The following is a 17,687-nucleotide window of genomic DNA, read 5'->3' as shown; positions in this document are numbered from 1 at the left end:
TTAAGTTTGGTTCCAGGAATTCAAATATGGGTAAACAGGTATCTAAAATATATTGATATTTATTATCTCTTTATATATATTATATACATACACATATTTATATATATTATACATACACACATAGTGTTCTGTTAGTAACTTCAACTAATTTGCTAGAAATTTATGGATTTCCACAGGATTATTATCTATTTGTTCTTTGAAATTGTTTATTTGTATACATTAGAGAGAAATCAGTCTTAGTGAATTTATTCAGTGGATTTTTATGTACTAGGCACTGTTCTACTTGCTGGATATAGAGCAGTGAACAAATTATTTTGTTCAAATAATTAGGCAAATATTACTGCCAATGTTAGGTATATTAATTGAGGTCCTTTGACAAAATGTATTTTAACAAAAATATAATTTGGAATTATGTTATTGATAGTCTATATTTAAATTTATTAGATAAATGCAATATCTTACATGTTCTAATGTCAGACTGTCTTAGGGATTCCCTAGAAAGAGGCTGGGTTTGGATTAGTGAGACAATAGTGTATGTTAATAGGATGCTGACTTCTTTAATGGGTCGATGGAATGAACAGATAAGTTATATTGTTGGTATTTTGTTGAATTAATATATGAAAAGTGTTGCACATGGAATACATTATTTGTTCATTATTTTAATAACCAATTAAATAATATTATTATTCACTTTTTAAATTATGAGACTTACAGAGATTAAACAACTTGTCTAAGATCTCAAAACTATTAAACAACAGAGCCATATTTTTTAACTTACTGTATTATTTAGTCACTCTACTTTGCTTTTTATTTATCTGACCTGATTCTCTAGTTAAACCACTCAATGATACTCTTTCATTGGTCTCCATCCATCACATGGCCCCCTTCCAGAAGATTCTGTTCTCATTCCCTCTTTGTGACAAAAATACCTAGAACTAGAAAATACAGCTCTCAATTCCCTCAGTCATCTCTAATTACTCCTAAGAACAGAATGTCAGAGAGGTATCAACTACCCCCACTCACACTTCCGCCTTTCATTCAGACAAAATTTCCTTATTGAAATATAGCAAAAAAAAAAAAAACTCCCAGTAAATATTCAGCAAATAATGCTAGTTTCTGATTGATATTATTCACCAATAATGTGGGACTGATCCTAGAGGGAAATGTTAAATAATAACCATAATATTTCTTGCATAATTGCTTTGTGCCAGGTATTATGCTACATACTTTTCAAAAGTTAAGACATTTATTTCCCATCATGTATTTGCAAATTAAATACTATCAATTTGTCTTTTTTGAGAAACTAAGAAACTAAGCTCATATTGATTAAGTAGCTTAACAAAGGCCACACAAACAGTGTATGATGGAGCCAAGAGGTAATGGTAATGACTGAATGTAATGCAATGGAAGAAAAAAGGAGAAAGCTGAAGTTAAATATATGTCCAAAAGGAAGTGCTAATATAGTTTGAATGCTTAATTTGAGCACATTTAATGTGAAATATTGCCACGAAGCATCTACAAATGGGAGTGGGCATAGGATCAGTCAGTTCAGTGGCTCAGTCATGTCCGACTGTTTGCAATCCCATGAATCGCAGCACACCAGGCCTCCCTGTCCATTCACCAACTCCTGGAGTTTACTCAGACTCATGTCCATCGAGTCAGTGATGCCATCCAGCCATCTCGTCCTCAGTCATCCCCTTCGCCTCCTGCCCCCAATCCCTCCCAGCATCAGAGTCTTTTCCAATGAGTCAACTCTTCTCATGAGGTGGCCAAAGAACTGGAGCTTCAGCTTTAGCATCATTCCTTCCAAAGAATTGCCAGGGCTAATCTTCAGAATGGACTGGTTGGATCTCCTTGCAGACCAAGGGACTCTTAAGACTCTTCTCCAACACCACAGTTCAAAAGCATCAATTCTTTGGCGTTCAGCTTTCTTCATAGTCTAACTCTCACATCCAAAGATGACCACTGCAAAAACCATAGCCTTGATTAGATGGACCTTAGTCGGCAAAGTAATGTCTCTGCTTTTCAATGTGTTATCTAGGTTGGTCATAACTTTTCTTCCAAGGAGTAAGCGTCTTTTAATTTCATGGCTGCAGTCACTATCTGCAGTGACTTTGGAGCCCAAAAAATAAAGTCTGACACTGTTTCCACTGTTTCCCCATCTATTTCCAATGAAGTGATGGGACCGGATGCCATGATCGTCATTTCCTGAATGCTGAGCTTTAAGCCAACTTTTTCACTCTCCTCTTTCACTTTCATCAAGAGGCTTTTTAGCTCCTCTTTACTTTCTGCCATAAGGGTGGTGTCATCTGCATATATGAGGTTATTGATATTTCTCCCGGCAATCTTGATTCCAGCTTGTGCTTCTTCCAGCCCAGTGTTTCTCATGATGTACTCTGTATATAAGTTAAATAAGCAGGGTGACAATATAGAGTCTTGACGTACTCCTTTTCCTATTGAACCACTCTGTTGTTCCATGTCCAGTTCTAACTGTTGCTTCCTGATCTGCATATAGATTTCTAAAGAGGCAGGTCAGGTGGTCTGGTATTCCCATCTCTCTTAGAATTTTCCACAGTTCATTGTGATCCACACAGTCAAAGGCTTTGGCATAGTCAGTAAAGCAGAAATAGATGTTTTTTTGGAACTCTCTTGGTTTTTTAATGATCCAGCAGATGTTGGCAATTTGAACTCTTGTTCCTCTACATTTTCTAAAACCAGCTTGAACATCTGGAATTTCATGGTTCATGTATTACTGAAGCCTGGCTTGGAGAATTTTGAGCATTACTTTGCTAGCATGTGAGATGAGTGACAGAATGTGGTCTACTGGAGAAAGGAATGGCAAGCCACTTCAGTATTCATGCCTTGAGAACCCCATGAACAGTATGAAAAGGCAAAATGATAGGATACTGAAAGAGGAACTCCCCAGGTCAGTAGGTGCCCAATATGCTACTGGAGATCAGTGGAGAAATAACTCCAGAAAGAATGAATAGACAGAGCCAAAGCAAAAATGATCCCCAGTTATGGATGTGACTTGTAATAGAAGCAAGTTCCCATGCTGTAAAGAGCAATATTGCATAGGAACCTGGAATGATAGGTCCATGAATCAAGGCAAATTGGAAGTGGTCATACAAAAGATGGCAAGGGTGAACGTTGACATTCTAGGAATCAGCAAACTAAAATGGACTGGAATGGGTGAATTTAACTCAGATGACCATTTTATCTACTACTGTAGGCAGGAATCCCTCAGAAGACATGGAGTAGCCATCATGGTCAACAAAAGAGTCCAAAATACAGTACTTGGATGCAATCTCAAAAACGACAGTATGATCTCTGTTCATCTCCAAGGCAAACCAGTCAATATTACAGTAATCCAAGCCTATGCCCCAACCAGTAACACTGAAGAAGCTGAAATTGAACAATTCTATGAAGACCTTCAAGATCTTTTAGAACTCACACCCAAAAACGATATTCATTTAATTAGAGGGCACTGGAATGCAAAAGTAGGAATTCAAGAAACACCTGGAGTAACAGGCAAATTTGGCCTTGGACTATGGAATGAAGCAGGGCAAAAACTAATAGAGTTTTGCCACTAAAATGCACTGGTCATAGCAAACACCCTCTTCCAACAACACAAGAGAAGACTCTACACATGGATATCACCAGATGGTCAACACCGAAATCAGATTGATATTCTTTGCAGTCAAAGATGGAGAAACTCTATACAGTCAAAAAAAAAAAAAAAAAAAACAAGACCAGGAGATGACTGTGGCTCAGATCATGAACTCCTTATTGCCAAATTCAGACTTAAATTGAAGAAAGTAGGGAAAACCACTAGACCATTCAGGTATGACCTAAATCAAATCCCTTATGATTATACAGTGGAAGTGAGAAAGAGATTTAAGGGCCTAGATCTGATAGATAGAGTGCCTGATGAACTATGGACTGAGGTTTGTGACATTGTACAGGAGACAGGGATCAAGACCATCCCCATGGAAAAGAAACACAAAAAAGCAAAATGGCTGTCTGGGGAAGCCTTACAAATAGCTGTGAAAAGAAGAGAAGCGAAAAGCCAAGGAGAAAAGGAAAGATATAAGCATCTGAATGCAGAGTTCCAAAGACTAGCAAGAAGAGATAAGAAAGCCTTCTTCAGCGATCAATGCAAAGAAATAGAGGGAAACAACAGAATGGGAAAGACTAGAGATCTCTTCAAGAAAATTAGAGATACCAAGGGAATATTTCATGCAAAGATGGGCTCGATAAAGGACAGAAATGGTATGGACCTAATAGAAGCAGAAGATATTAAGAAGAGGTGGCAAGAATACAGGGAAGAACTGTACAAAAAAGATCTTCACGACCAAGATAATCACGATGGTGTGTTCACTGACCTAGAGCCAGACATCCTGGAATGTGAAGTCAAGTGGGCTTTAGAAAGTATCACTATGAACAAAGCTAGTGGAGGTGATGGAATTCCAGTTGAACTATTTCAAATCTTAAAAGATGATGCTGTGAAAGTGCTGCACTCAATATGCCAGCAAATTTGGAAAACTCAGCAGTGGCCACAGGACTGGAAAAGGTCAGTTTGCATTCCAATCCCAAAGAAAGACAATGCCAAAGAATGTTCCAACTACTGCACAATTTCACTCATCTCACATGCTAGTAAAGTAATGCTCAAAATTCTCCAAGCCAGGGCATAGGACAGTTGGGTACAAATGGTGGTTTGTTTTTTGTTTTTTTTTTCTAATAATGTTAGTACATCAATCCAAAATCCAGAGAATATTTCAATATGCATATTTTGAACAATAACTATGTATTGCATTGACAGGGAGATGTAAACCATTGGTATTACCTATGATCCATTAAAAGGATTTGTATATTATGAGTAGAATACATCTATTGTACTTCATCAGAAATATTAATTGGAGTTATGCTGCTGATAATATTATTTGCATTTTAATAATGTCAATATTGATTATTCAAATACTCTAGTTTTTTTTTTCTTTTTTAAGTATCATCAGCATGCCTCTCCCAGGTATCATGCTTCTATAATTTTGAGTAATAATAAATAATAGCAAATTTTTAATGCACAGTTACTGCATTATCTCATTTAATTGTATAGTCACTCTTGTATATTTTATAGATAGATAGATACATAAATACTTCTGTGCTTTTTCCATTATATTAAAAATTGAAAGATAAAAACCATATGTTAATCTTAATAGATGCAGAAAAGCCATTGTTCAGCACCCATTTATGATTAAAACTCTTCAAACAATGGGCATAGTAGGAACCTACCTCAAGATAGTAAAGGCCATATATGATAAGCCTACAGCAAACATTATTCTTAACAGTGAAACATGGACAGCAGTCCCCTAAGATCAGGCACAAGACAAGGGTGTCCCCTTTCACCACTAATATTCAACATAGTTATAGAAGCCCTAGCTACAGCTATCAGAAAAGAAAAAGAAAATAAAAGGAATCTAGATTGGAAAAGAATAAGTAAAGCTCTGACTGTTTCCCAATGACATGATACTGTACATAGAAAACCCTAACGATAGTATCAGAAAATTACTAAAGCTAATCAGTAAATTTAGCAGAGTTGCAGGATACAAAATTAATACATGGAAATGCCCTGCTATTTAGTATATAGAAATTTACCATTTCTATATACTAACAATGAAAAATCAGAAATAGAAATTAAGAAATCAATCCCATTCACCTTTGCAACAAAAAGAATTAAATATCTAAGAATAAACTTACCTAAGGAGACAAAAGGACTGTACACAGAAAAGTATTACACTAATGAAAGAAATCAAAGATGACATAAACAGAAGTAAATAAATTCTTGAGAAAAAATGGTCATGTACTTGAATTAGTAAAGTTCAAAATAATAAGATTTTTTGAGTTTTTTTCCTAACTTACTATGAAATATACCTTCCAGTTTTTTATTTTAACAATATATATTGGATAAGGACTGTGAAAGAAAGGTCATTGAATAAATACTAATGGAAAAATAACTTTTCCTCAATTATTTTCTGTTTGAATTGAGATAAGATTTATACTGAAAATATGTGATATTGTTTTTATTTTAATGTTTCCATCTCCATAATAAATAATGAACTATAAGTTGTGGTATAAATCTTCAAAGTAGCTATGTTGCCATTTGGCCTGGACTTCTTGCTTCACCAAGCTTCCCTGGTGACTCACATGGTAAAGAATTCTGCCTGCAATGCAGGAGATGCAGGATCCATCTCTGGGTAGGGAAGATCCCCAGTATTCTTATCTGGAGAACTCTATGGACAGAGGAGCCTAGTGGGCTATTTAGGTGCAATGATCAGTATAATCTACAGTATAACATGCAGTCTATTGTGACCCTTTGTCTTAATGAGATATTAAATGTTGTGCATGGTCCCAAGACTCATTCTTAATGAACATGTAAATTTATGCACTGGAACTTATTTTCACATGCAAAAAAAAACTGATGTAAGAAAAGTTTAGAGTTTTGGAAATTAAAACAGGAATTGAGTATAAGCTTGAGTATGCCCAATGAAAGTGTGAAAATCTTGGAAATGACATTTTTATTCTTTACAGAAAGAAAACACTTGAAGCCATTTCCTTTGTAACATTTAGTTCAGTTCTATTTTGCTTTCTTCTGTTACTCTCCAAATCTTGTGATCCATTACATTCTATTTCCTAAATATTTGTCTTACTCCTTGGAAGAAAAGTTATGACCAACCTAGATAGCATATTCAAAAGCAGGGACATTACTTTGCCGACTAAGGTCCGTCTAGTCAAGGCTATGGTTTTTCCTGTGGTCATGTATGGATGTGAGAGTTGGACTGTGAAGAAGGCTGAGCACTGAAAAATTGATTCTTTTGAACTGTGGTGTTGGAGAAGACTCTTGAGAGTCCCTTGGACTGCAAGGAGATCCAACCAGTCCATTCTGAAGGAGATCAACCCTGGGATTTCTTTGGAAGGAATGATGCTGAAGCTGTAACTCCAGTACTTTGGCCACCTGATGAGAAGTGTTGACTCATTGGAAAAGACTCTGATGCTGGGAGGGATTGGGGGGCAGTAGGAGAAGGGGACGACCGAGGATGAGATGGCTGGATGGCATCACGGACTCGATGGACATGAGTCTGAGTGAACTCCAGGAGATGGTGATGGACAGGGAGGCCTGGTGTGCTGCTATTCATGGGGTCGCAAAGAGTCGGACACGACTGAGCAACTGAACTGAACTGAACTGAACTCCTTTAAAGCAGCCATTTACTAGTTTTTCCCTCCACTCTCTATTGAAAAGCCCATTTGGTATCTTTACCATTGTTAATGTTATCCTCTTCATCATCAAAAAATGGTATTTGATTTCTATATATAGGGCTCTATATTACAATCTCAATTAATTGTTACTCTGTGTTGTGGCAGAAAATCTGAATCCACAGTAAAAATAGCAGTATATACTTTTACAAACGAAAGAGTGGAAGAAAAGAACTAATATTTATGAGACAGGAGTTATGTGCTAAGATCATTGCATGCATGTTTTATGAACCTAAGAAGCAGGTATCAATGATATTTGAATGTTTGGGATCTCCTTAGCAGTTTGGCTTCAAGGGTTATGTTTACTTCACTAAGTTGTATCCTCAGGTGGAAACATTTAATAGCATAAAAAATTTATGAGAGCTAATTCTTCCATCATGTCTTGATGCTTGACAGTTGAGAAAATTAAGAAACAGAGAATTTATTTAAACTGCCTGAGGTCACACAACTTGTTAGCTGTGGAACTGAGGTTCCAATCCAGATCTGGTTAATTTTAGAGTCTGTGTTTTTAATCAACACAGGACAGGTCTCTGCAAGATCATTTCTTGCATGTATGAGAAACCTCCAAGCATATTTTAAATAACCAGCCTGTGAGAGCTGGTTAAACATGGCTTCTAAAGAAAAAGCTATGTTACTCCCAATAAGAAAAGCTTAATTACTATGAAGGGGTGTGTGTGTGTGTGTGTGTGTGTGTGTGTGTGTGTTTTCTTATATATTCCTTTCACATATGCTTTACGTAGAGAGACTGAGGTTCATGTAATAACTGAGATATACAAATGTAAACAAGAACCTTTTATTAACTGAAGGAGCAATAAAGTCTGAGCTCAAAAGAGGCATATTGCTACATTTTTTGGTAAATTAGAATATTTATGATAAATTAGTTCTGAAAATGAAATAAAACATAGCTATCATTTTAGACTCAAAAAACTATCAAGATTAGAATTTATATAACTGTTATTAATAAAGTTTTAGGAATGCCTGTTTATACTTCAGTAAAAATAAAGTTATAATGAAAAATTGTGTTTCATTTAGATGTTGGCTTGGTCAGCTCATTGTTTATGGTACTATTACACAGACAACAAAAACAGTTGGCTCAGAATCATTTCCTTCTCCATGAAATCATATTTGGGTTGAATATGGCTCAGATGGTAAAGCGTCTGTCTACAATGTGGGAGACCCAGGTTCGAGCCCTGGTTTGGGAAGATCCCCTGGAGAAGGAAATGGCAATCCACTCCAGTAATATTGCTTGGAAAATCCCATGGACAGAGGAGCCTGGCAGGCTGCAGTCTATGGGGTCGCAAACAGTCGGACATGACTGAGCGACTTCACTTAATAGGTGCTCAAAGTAAATGCAGTGCTTTAGTTTGAGTTTCTGAATAGTTATTTTCCATGTTATCTTGACACACTGAAACCTTACTCACAGAAAACTAGTCAATCTAATCACACTAGGACCACAGTCATGTCTAACTCAGTGAAACCAAGCCATGCCTGTAGGGCAACCCAAGACGGGTGGTCATGGTGGAGAGATCTGACAGAATTTGGTCCGCTGGAGAAGGGAATGGCAAGCCACTTCATTATTCTTGCCTTGAGAACCCCATGAACAGTATGAAAAGGCAAAATGATAGGATACTGAAAGAGGAACTCCCCAGGTCAGTAGGTGCCCAATATGCTACTGGAGATCAGTGGAGAAATAACTCCAGAAAGAATGAAGGGATGGAGCCAAAGCAAAACCAATACCCAGCTGTGGATGTAACTGGTGATAGAAGCAAGATTTGATGCTGTAAAGAGCAATATTGAATAGGAACCTGGAATGTCAGGTCCATGAATCAAGGCAAATTGGAAGTGGTCAAACAAGAGATGGCAAGTGTGAACGTCGACATTCTAGGAATCAGTGAACAAAAATGGACTGGAATGGGTGAATTTAACTCAGATGACCACTATATCTACTACTGCAGACAGGAATCCCTCAGAAGAAATGGAGTAGCCATCATGGTCAACAAAAGAGTCCAAAATGCAGTACTTGGATGCAATCTCAAAAATGACAGAATGATCTCTGTTCATCTCCAAGGCAAACCATTCAATATCACAGTTATCCAAGTCTATGCCCCAACCAGTAACGCTGAGAGCTGAAGTTGAATGGTTTTATGAAGACCTACAAGACCTTTTAGAACTAACACCCAAAAAAGATGTCCTTTTCATTATAGGGGACTGGAATGCAAAAGTAGGAAGTCAAGAAACACCTGGAGTAACAAGCAAATTTGGCCTTGGAATGTGGAATGAAGCCGGGAAAAGACTAATAGAGTTTTGCCACGAAAATGCACTGGTCATAGCAAACACCCTCTTCCAACAACACAAGAGAAGACTCTACACATGGATATCACCAGATGGTCAACACCAAAATCAGATTGATTGCATTCTTTGCAGCCAAAAATAGAGAAGCTCTATACAGTCAACAAAAACAAGACCAGGAGCTGACTGTGGCTCAGATCATGAACTTCTTATTACCAAATTCAGACTCTAATTGAAGAAAGTAGGGAAAACCACTAGACCATTCAGGTATGACCTAAATCAAATCCCTTATGATTATACAGTGGAAGTGAGAAATAGATTTAAGGGTCTAGATCTTATAGATAGAGTACCTGATGAACTATGGAATGAGGTTCGTGACATAGTACAGGAGACAGGGATCAAGACCATCCCCATAGAAAAGAAATGCAAAAAAGCAAAATGGCTGTCTGGGGAAGCCTTACAAATAGCTGTGAAAAGAAGAGAGGTGAAAAGCAAAGGAGAAAAGGAAAGATATGAGCATCTGAATGCAGAGTTCCAAAGACTAGCAAGAAGAGATAAGAAAGCCTTCTTCAGCGATCAATGCAAAGAAATAGAGGAAAACAACAGAATGAGAAAGACTAGAGATCTCTTTAAGAAAATAATAGATACTAAGGGAACATTTCATGCAAAGATGGGCTCGATAAAGGACAGAAATGGTATGGACCTAACAGAAGCAGAAGATATTAAGAAGAGGTGGCAAGAATACACGGAAGAACTGTACGAAAAAGATCTTCACAACCCAGATAATCATGATGATGTGATCACTCATCTAGAGCCAGACATCCTGGAATGTGAAGCCAAGTGGGCTTTAGAAAGCATCACTACGAACAAAGCTAGTGGAGGTGATGGAATTCCAGTTGAGCTGTTTCAAATCCTGAAAGCTGATGCTGTGAAAGTCCTGCACTCAATATGCCAGCAAATTTGGAAAACTCAGCAGTGGCCACAGGACTGGAAAAGGTCATTTTTCATTCCAATCCCAAAGAAAGGCAATGCAAAAGAATGCTCTAACTACCGCACAATTGCACTCATCTCACATGCTAGTAAAATAATGCTCAAAATTCTCCAAGTCAGGATTCAGCAATACATGAACCGTGAGCTCTCTGATGTTCAAGCTGGTTTTAGAAAAGGCAGAGGAACAAGAGATCAAATTGGCAACATCCACTGGATCATGGAAAAAGCAAGAGAGTTCCAGAAAAGCATCTATTTCTGCTTTATTGACTATGCCAAAGCCTTTGACTGTGTGGATCACAATAAACTGTGGAAAATTCTGAAAGAGATGGGAATACCAGATTACCTGACCTGCCTCTTGAGAAATCTGTATGCAGGTCAGGAAGCAACAGTTAGAACTGGACATGGAACAACAGACTGGTTCCAAATAGGAAAAGTAGTACGTCAAGGCTGTATATTGTCACCCTGCTTATTTAACTTCTATGCAGAGTACATCATGAGAAATGCTGGACTGGAAGAAGCACAAGCAGGAATCAAGATTGCCGGGAGAAATATCAATAATCTCAGATATGCAGATGACACCACCCTTATGGCAGAAAGTGAAGAGGAACTAAAAAGCCCCTTGATGAAAGTGAAAGAGAAGAGTGAAAAAGTTGGCTTAAAGCTCAACATTCAGAAAACGAAGATCATGGCATCCGGTCCCATCACTTCATTGGAAATAGATGGGGAAACAGTGGAAACAGTGTCAGACTTTATTTTGGGTGGCTCCAAAATCACTGTAGATGGTGACTGCAGCCATGAAATTAAAAGACGCTTACTCCTTGGAAGAAAAGTTATGACCAACCTAGATAGCATATTCAAAAGCAGAGACATTACTTTGCCAACAAAGGTCCGTCTAGTCAAGGCTATGGTTTTTCCTGTGGTCATGTATGGATGTGAGAGTTGGACTGTGAAGAAGGCTGAGCGTCGAAGAATTGATGCTTTTGAACTGTGGTGTTGGAGAAGACTCTTGACAGTCCCTTGGAGTGCAAGGAGATCCAACCAGTCCATTCTGAAGGAGATCAACCCTGGGATTTCTTTGGAAGGAATGATGCTAAAGCTGAAGAGTTGACTCATTGGAAAAGACTCTGATGCTGGGAGGGATTGGGGGTAGGAGGAGAAGGGGACGACCGAGGATGAGATGGCTGGATGGCATCACGGACTCGACAGACGTGACTCTGAGTGAACTCCAGGAGATGGTGATGGACAGGGAAGCCTGGCGTGCTGCGATCCATGGGGTTGCAAAGAGTTGGACACGACTGAGCGACTGAACTGAACTGAAGGTGTTTATTCAAATTGATACTTTTACATTTTTGTTGCAAATTGGAAATTTTGCCTTCATACACATTAATGAATCTAAATTGACCACCTTAAAATAAATGTTTCAAGGTGATAATTTTTTGACATGAAAATGAGGTTTTGATGTATTTTTAAAGCTAATTAGAACAAAGCCATTTCTAACAATTTCCTTGTTATATGAATGCAGAATCAGTTAAACATGGGGGTGCTAATTAAGTTAACAAAATTTAATTTAATTAATGCCATGATTAAGCACAGATAAGATGTTACAGCAGTGATTATTCCCAAACTTCATCCTCTTGACATGGTACCATTATTACACATAGGTCTCTAGGCCCTATTAAAGTAATATACGACTTATTTAAAAGTAGATTACCAGTGACATCAGCAAAAAATGGGAGAGTGGGGAACTCCAATAGCTCATTGTTCTACAAAAGCAGAGAATTAACTTGCATAAACTAGCATAATGACCTTTAGCAGATCTCTGGAAATTAATCAGAAGTTTATAGCAACCTGAAAATTGTGTAATCAAGAGAAAACCTAAACACTTGAATTTCATTAACAGTGCTGAAGGGGATTATTGCCTACCCTAACCCTACCCTGCCTTCCTCAGCTTGATGATAGCCTGAAAGAACTCTGACCACATCCTGGTAGAGTTTCCTAGTAATGGAAGGAGAGAATGCAATATACTCCAAGAATTGTGATTATTCGTTTGATCTAATAACATCCTGAAGGATCTACTCAAAGGGCTTACTTTTATTTCACCTACTTCAGTAAGTTAGCATGGCTGAAGTGGCTACCCTGGGGGGTGATTGTTGAAAATATGTAAAGGCAAGTTCATTAGCCTCTGCCCCATAAAGCAAGGGATAAACATTTGGGTAGACAATAGACAAACTGAAAATCATAACTGTCAACATGACATAAGAAAAAAGGTAGTCTATATGAGAATGCTATGAACAAGTGTAGATATCCAATCCAGGAAATCACATAGCCTAGGTGGGTAATTTCCTGAAAACACACAAACTACCACAAATGTCTGAAGAAGAGATAGACTATCTGTACAGACCAATAATAAGAGATTGAATACATAATCACAAATTCTAACAAAGAAAAGCCCAGGACCAGAGAACCACACTGGTAAATTCTACCAACCATTTAAAGAATTAGCAGCAATCCTTTTCAAACTCTTACCCTGCCTCTACCATTGAAAGGAAAGAACCCTTACTAACGCATTATATGAGGCCCCAAACCCCTCAAACTAAAGCCAGGCAAAGATATCATAGGAAAAGAAAATTATAGGCTAACATCCTTTATGAGTATATATGCAAAAGTATTCAACAAAAATACTAGGAAACTAAATTCAATAGTGTACTAAAAGCATGAACAAATTAGATTTTCCCAGGAATACAAGGTATTCCAACGTGCAAAAATCAATCAATGTAATACTCTATTTTAATAGAATGAAGAAACTAAAACACCAATTGATCATCTCAATACATGAAGAAAGAGCATGTAGCAAACTCCAAAAACCTAGCATAATGAAAACTCTCAACAAAATAACAATGCAAGGAAATTTTCCAACATAATAAAGGTAATCTAATTTAAAAAGCCATATCTATGGAAAGAGCAACATGGAAACTTACATTCAGTTCAGTTCAGTTCAGTTCAGTCACTCAGTTGTGTCCGATTCTTTGCGACCCCATGAATCGCAGCATGCCAGGCCTCCCTGTACATCACCATCTCCCGGAGTTCACTCAAACTCACATCCATCGAGTCAGTGATGCCATCCAGCCATCTCATCCTCTGTCATCCCCCTTTCCTCCTGTCCCCAATCCATCCCAGCATCAGAGTCTTCTCCAATGAGTCAACACTTCTCATGAGGTGGCCAAAGTACTGGAGTTTTAGCTTTAGCATCATTCCTTCCAAGGAACACCCAGGGCTGATCTCCTTTAGAATGGACTGGTTGGATCTCCTTGCAGTCCAAGGGACTCTCAAGAGTCTTCTACAATACCACAGTTCAAAAGCATCAATTCTTCGGTGCTCAGCTTTCTTCACAGTCCAACTCTCGCATCCATACATGATCACAGGAAAAACCATAGCCTTGACTAGACAGACATTTGTTGGCAAAGTAATGTCTCTGCTTTTGAATATGCTATCTAGGTTGGTCATAACTTTTCTTCCAAGGAGTAAGCGTCTTTTAATTTCATAGCTGCAGTCACCATCTGCAGTGATTTGGAGCCCCCAAAAATAAAGTCTCTCCATGTTTCCACTGTTTCCCCATCTATTTCCCATGAAGTGATGGGACCGGATGCCATGATCTTCGTTTTCTGAATGTTGAGCTTTAAGCCAACTTCTTCACTCTCCTCTTTCACTTTCATCAAGAGGTTTTTTAGTTCCTCTTCACTTTCTGCCATAAGGGTGGTGTCATCTGCATATCTGAGGTTATTGATATTTCTCCTGGCAATCTTGATTCCTGCTTGTGCATCTTCCAGCCCACCATTTCTCATGATATATTCTGCGTATAAGTTAAATAAGCAGGGTGACAATATACAGCCTTGACGTACTCCTTTTCCTATTTGGAACCAGTCTGTTGTTCCATGTCCAGTTCTAACTGTTGCTTCCTTATCTGCATATAGGTTTCTCAAGAGACCATATGTAAAATAGATAGGAAACTCAAACAGAGGCTCTGTATCAACCTAGAGGGATGGGATGGGGAGGCAGATGGGAGGGAGGTTCAAAAGGGAGGGGATATGTTTGTACTTATGGCTGACTCATGTTGAGGTTTAACAGAAAACAGCAAAATTCTGTAAAGCAATTATCCTTCAATAAAAATAAATAAAATTTTTAAAAGCCATATCTAACACCATACTCACTGGTGAAAGATGGAAAGCTGTACTCCAGAGAGGGTTACCAAAACAAGGATGTCTGATTTTGCCATTTATATTCAACATTGTACTGGAAGTTCTAACTAGGCAATTAGTAAAGGAAAATAAATGATATATACAATGAATTTAAAATAAATAAATTTGCAGGTGGCATGAGAATGCATAATAAAAATTCTAGGAATCTAGAAATATATTGTAACTAATAAATTCATCAAAGGAGCAGAATGTAAGATCAACATACAGAAATCATTTATATTGCTATATACTGGAAATGAATAATCCAAAAATGAAATTACTAAAACAAATCCATTTACAACAGGATGCAAAAGAACAAAACACTTAAGAATAAGTTTAACCAAATAGATGCAGGTTTCACATACTGAAAACTGTTGAAAGAAATAAAAAAATGAACGCGTGTTCACCCGTGGTGGATTCATGTTGATATATGGCAAAACCAATACAGTATTGTAAAGTAAAATAAAAAAAAAAATTAAATGACCTAAATAAATAGGAAAATATTCCATGTTTACTTGAATATTCCATGTTTACTTGATTGAAATACTTAATATTGTTAAAATACCAATACTCCTTTAAATGAGCTACAGATTCAATAAGATATTGATCTCAACCATATTTTTAGTGAAACTGGACAAATTGACACTGAAATATATATGGAATTGCAAGGGAACCTGAGTTACCTAAGCAATCTTGGAAAAGAGAAAAGAAGCTGATGATCTCGCCTATCCTAATTTTAAATCTTGGAACAAAGCTGCAGTAATCAAAGGAGTGTATTTCTGCCATAGTGATATCCTTACAGATCAGTGGAATGGAATTGTCCAAAAATCCATATATCCTTATCAAGTTGATTTTAACAAGGTTGCCAAGACAATTTAATGGGGAAAGAATAGTCTTTTCAAGGAATGGTCCTGCAACAACTAGATATTCACTTGCAGAAGCATGACCCTTACCTCATGCCAATTTTAAAAAATAATGCAAAGTGGATCAAAGAACTAAGAGCTAAAAGTATATAACACATAGAAGAAAACAGGAGTAAATTTTAATATTCCTGAATTTGCCAATGTACACATAGCTATGACACCCAAATCACAAGCAACAAAGGAGAAAACATGTAAATTGGGCTTCACCAAAATTGAAAACTTTTGTGCATACAAGGTTATTTAAAAAGTGAAAAGATAATCCACAGAATGTGAGAAAATATTTCAAAACCATATATATAGTAATGATCTATGTCTGGAAAATATAATGACTACTTACAACTCAGGAACCAAAAAAAAAAAAAACTAACTAAAACATGGGCAATATTGGCAAAATAGCTGAAAAGTAATTTCTCCAAAAAAGATAAATATATGACCAATAATCACATTGAAAATGCTCAGCATCCTTAGTCATTGTTGTTCAGTCACTAAGTGATGTCCGACTCTTTGTGACCCCATGGCCTGCAGCACACCAGGCTTCCCTGTCCTTCACTGTCTCTTGGAGTTTGCTCAGACTCATGTCCATTGAGTCAGTGATGCCATCCAACCATCTCATCTTCTGTCACCTCCTTCCTAACCTCCTACCCTCAATCTTTCCCACCATCAGGATATTTTCCAATGAGTCAGCTCTTTGCATCAGGTGGCCAAAGTATTGGAGCTTCAGCATCAGTCCTTTCAATGAATATTCAGGGTTAATTTCCTTTAGGATTGACTGGTTTGATCTCCTTGCTGTCCAAGGAACTCTAAAGAGTCTTCAGCATCACAATTTGGAAGTACTGATTCTTTAGTCATCAGGGAAATACAAATTAAAACCACTGTGAGATATTATTTCAAATTTATTAGATTGGTCATTAAAAAATAACACGAGTTGATGAGGATGTGGAGAGATTAAAACACTTGCTGGTAGGAATATAAAACGATAGAACTGCTATAGAAACCACGACTTTGGCTGTTCATTAATATTTAAACATACAATTTCCGTATGAGTCTGTGCTGTGCTCTTAGGTAAATACCTGCGATAACTGAAAACATATATTCCTAAAATAACTTGTATTTAAATGTTCATAGCACCACTTTTCATTATATCCCAGAAGTGAGGGAAAGAAAAATGTTCATCAGCTGCTAAACAAAATGTAGTGTAGCTATACAATGGAATATTATGTATCACTTACAAGGAATGAAAATGCTGAAACATGGATGAACTTCAAAACATATTACGTTAATCCAAAGAAGCCAGAGAGCAAAGCCACATATTGTATGATTCCATTTATTTGAAGTGTCCAGAATAGGCAAATTTATAAAGAAATAAGGGAGATGAGTGGTTGTCAGGAACTGGAGGGAGAGAGTGGAGGAAGTGGAGTGACTAATGAGTGCAGAGTTTTCTTTCGGGTTAATGAAATTGGATAGTGGTGGTGGCTGTACAGCATTGTGAATGAATTAATACCAAAAGCCACTGAATTAGCCAGGAAATGGAAAACATTTCCTTTGGGGAGGCTTGATCTCTGATCAGATGACTGAAAAACTCATTGTGGGCTCCAAATTTGTAGGAGACAGATACTTAAACTAATTGTAGAATGTTCTACTGCAAACTGGAGAGAATACATCATCAAAGCTGACTGTTCACATTTCTTGGGAGCTACTTATTTGAATGATAGCACCTAGAGAGTAATCTATTAATATAGAATGTTTCTTTTGTTTTTTTAAATGAATCTTTATATATTTTTATTCAGATTTTTAAGAACAGTTTAATGTTCACAGTAAAATTGAGAGAAAGGTAGAGATTTTGTGTATACTCCCTGTTCCAATACATCCATAGCTCCCCTATCATCAACATCTTCCATCAGAGTGGTACAGGGGATGAATCTACATTGACAGATCATAA

This window comes from Capricornis sumatraensis, chromosome X (assembly GCF_032405125.1).
Source record: "Capricornis sumatraensis isolate serow.1 chromosome X, serow.2, whole genome shotgun sequence".
NCBI lineage: Eukaryota > Metazoa > Chordata > Mammalia > Artiodactyla > Bovidae > Capricornis > Capricornis sumatraensis.
The sequence above is the reverse complement of the archived record's forward strand: the minus strand, read 5'-3'. Positions refer to the sequence as shown.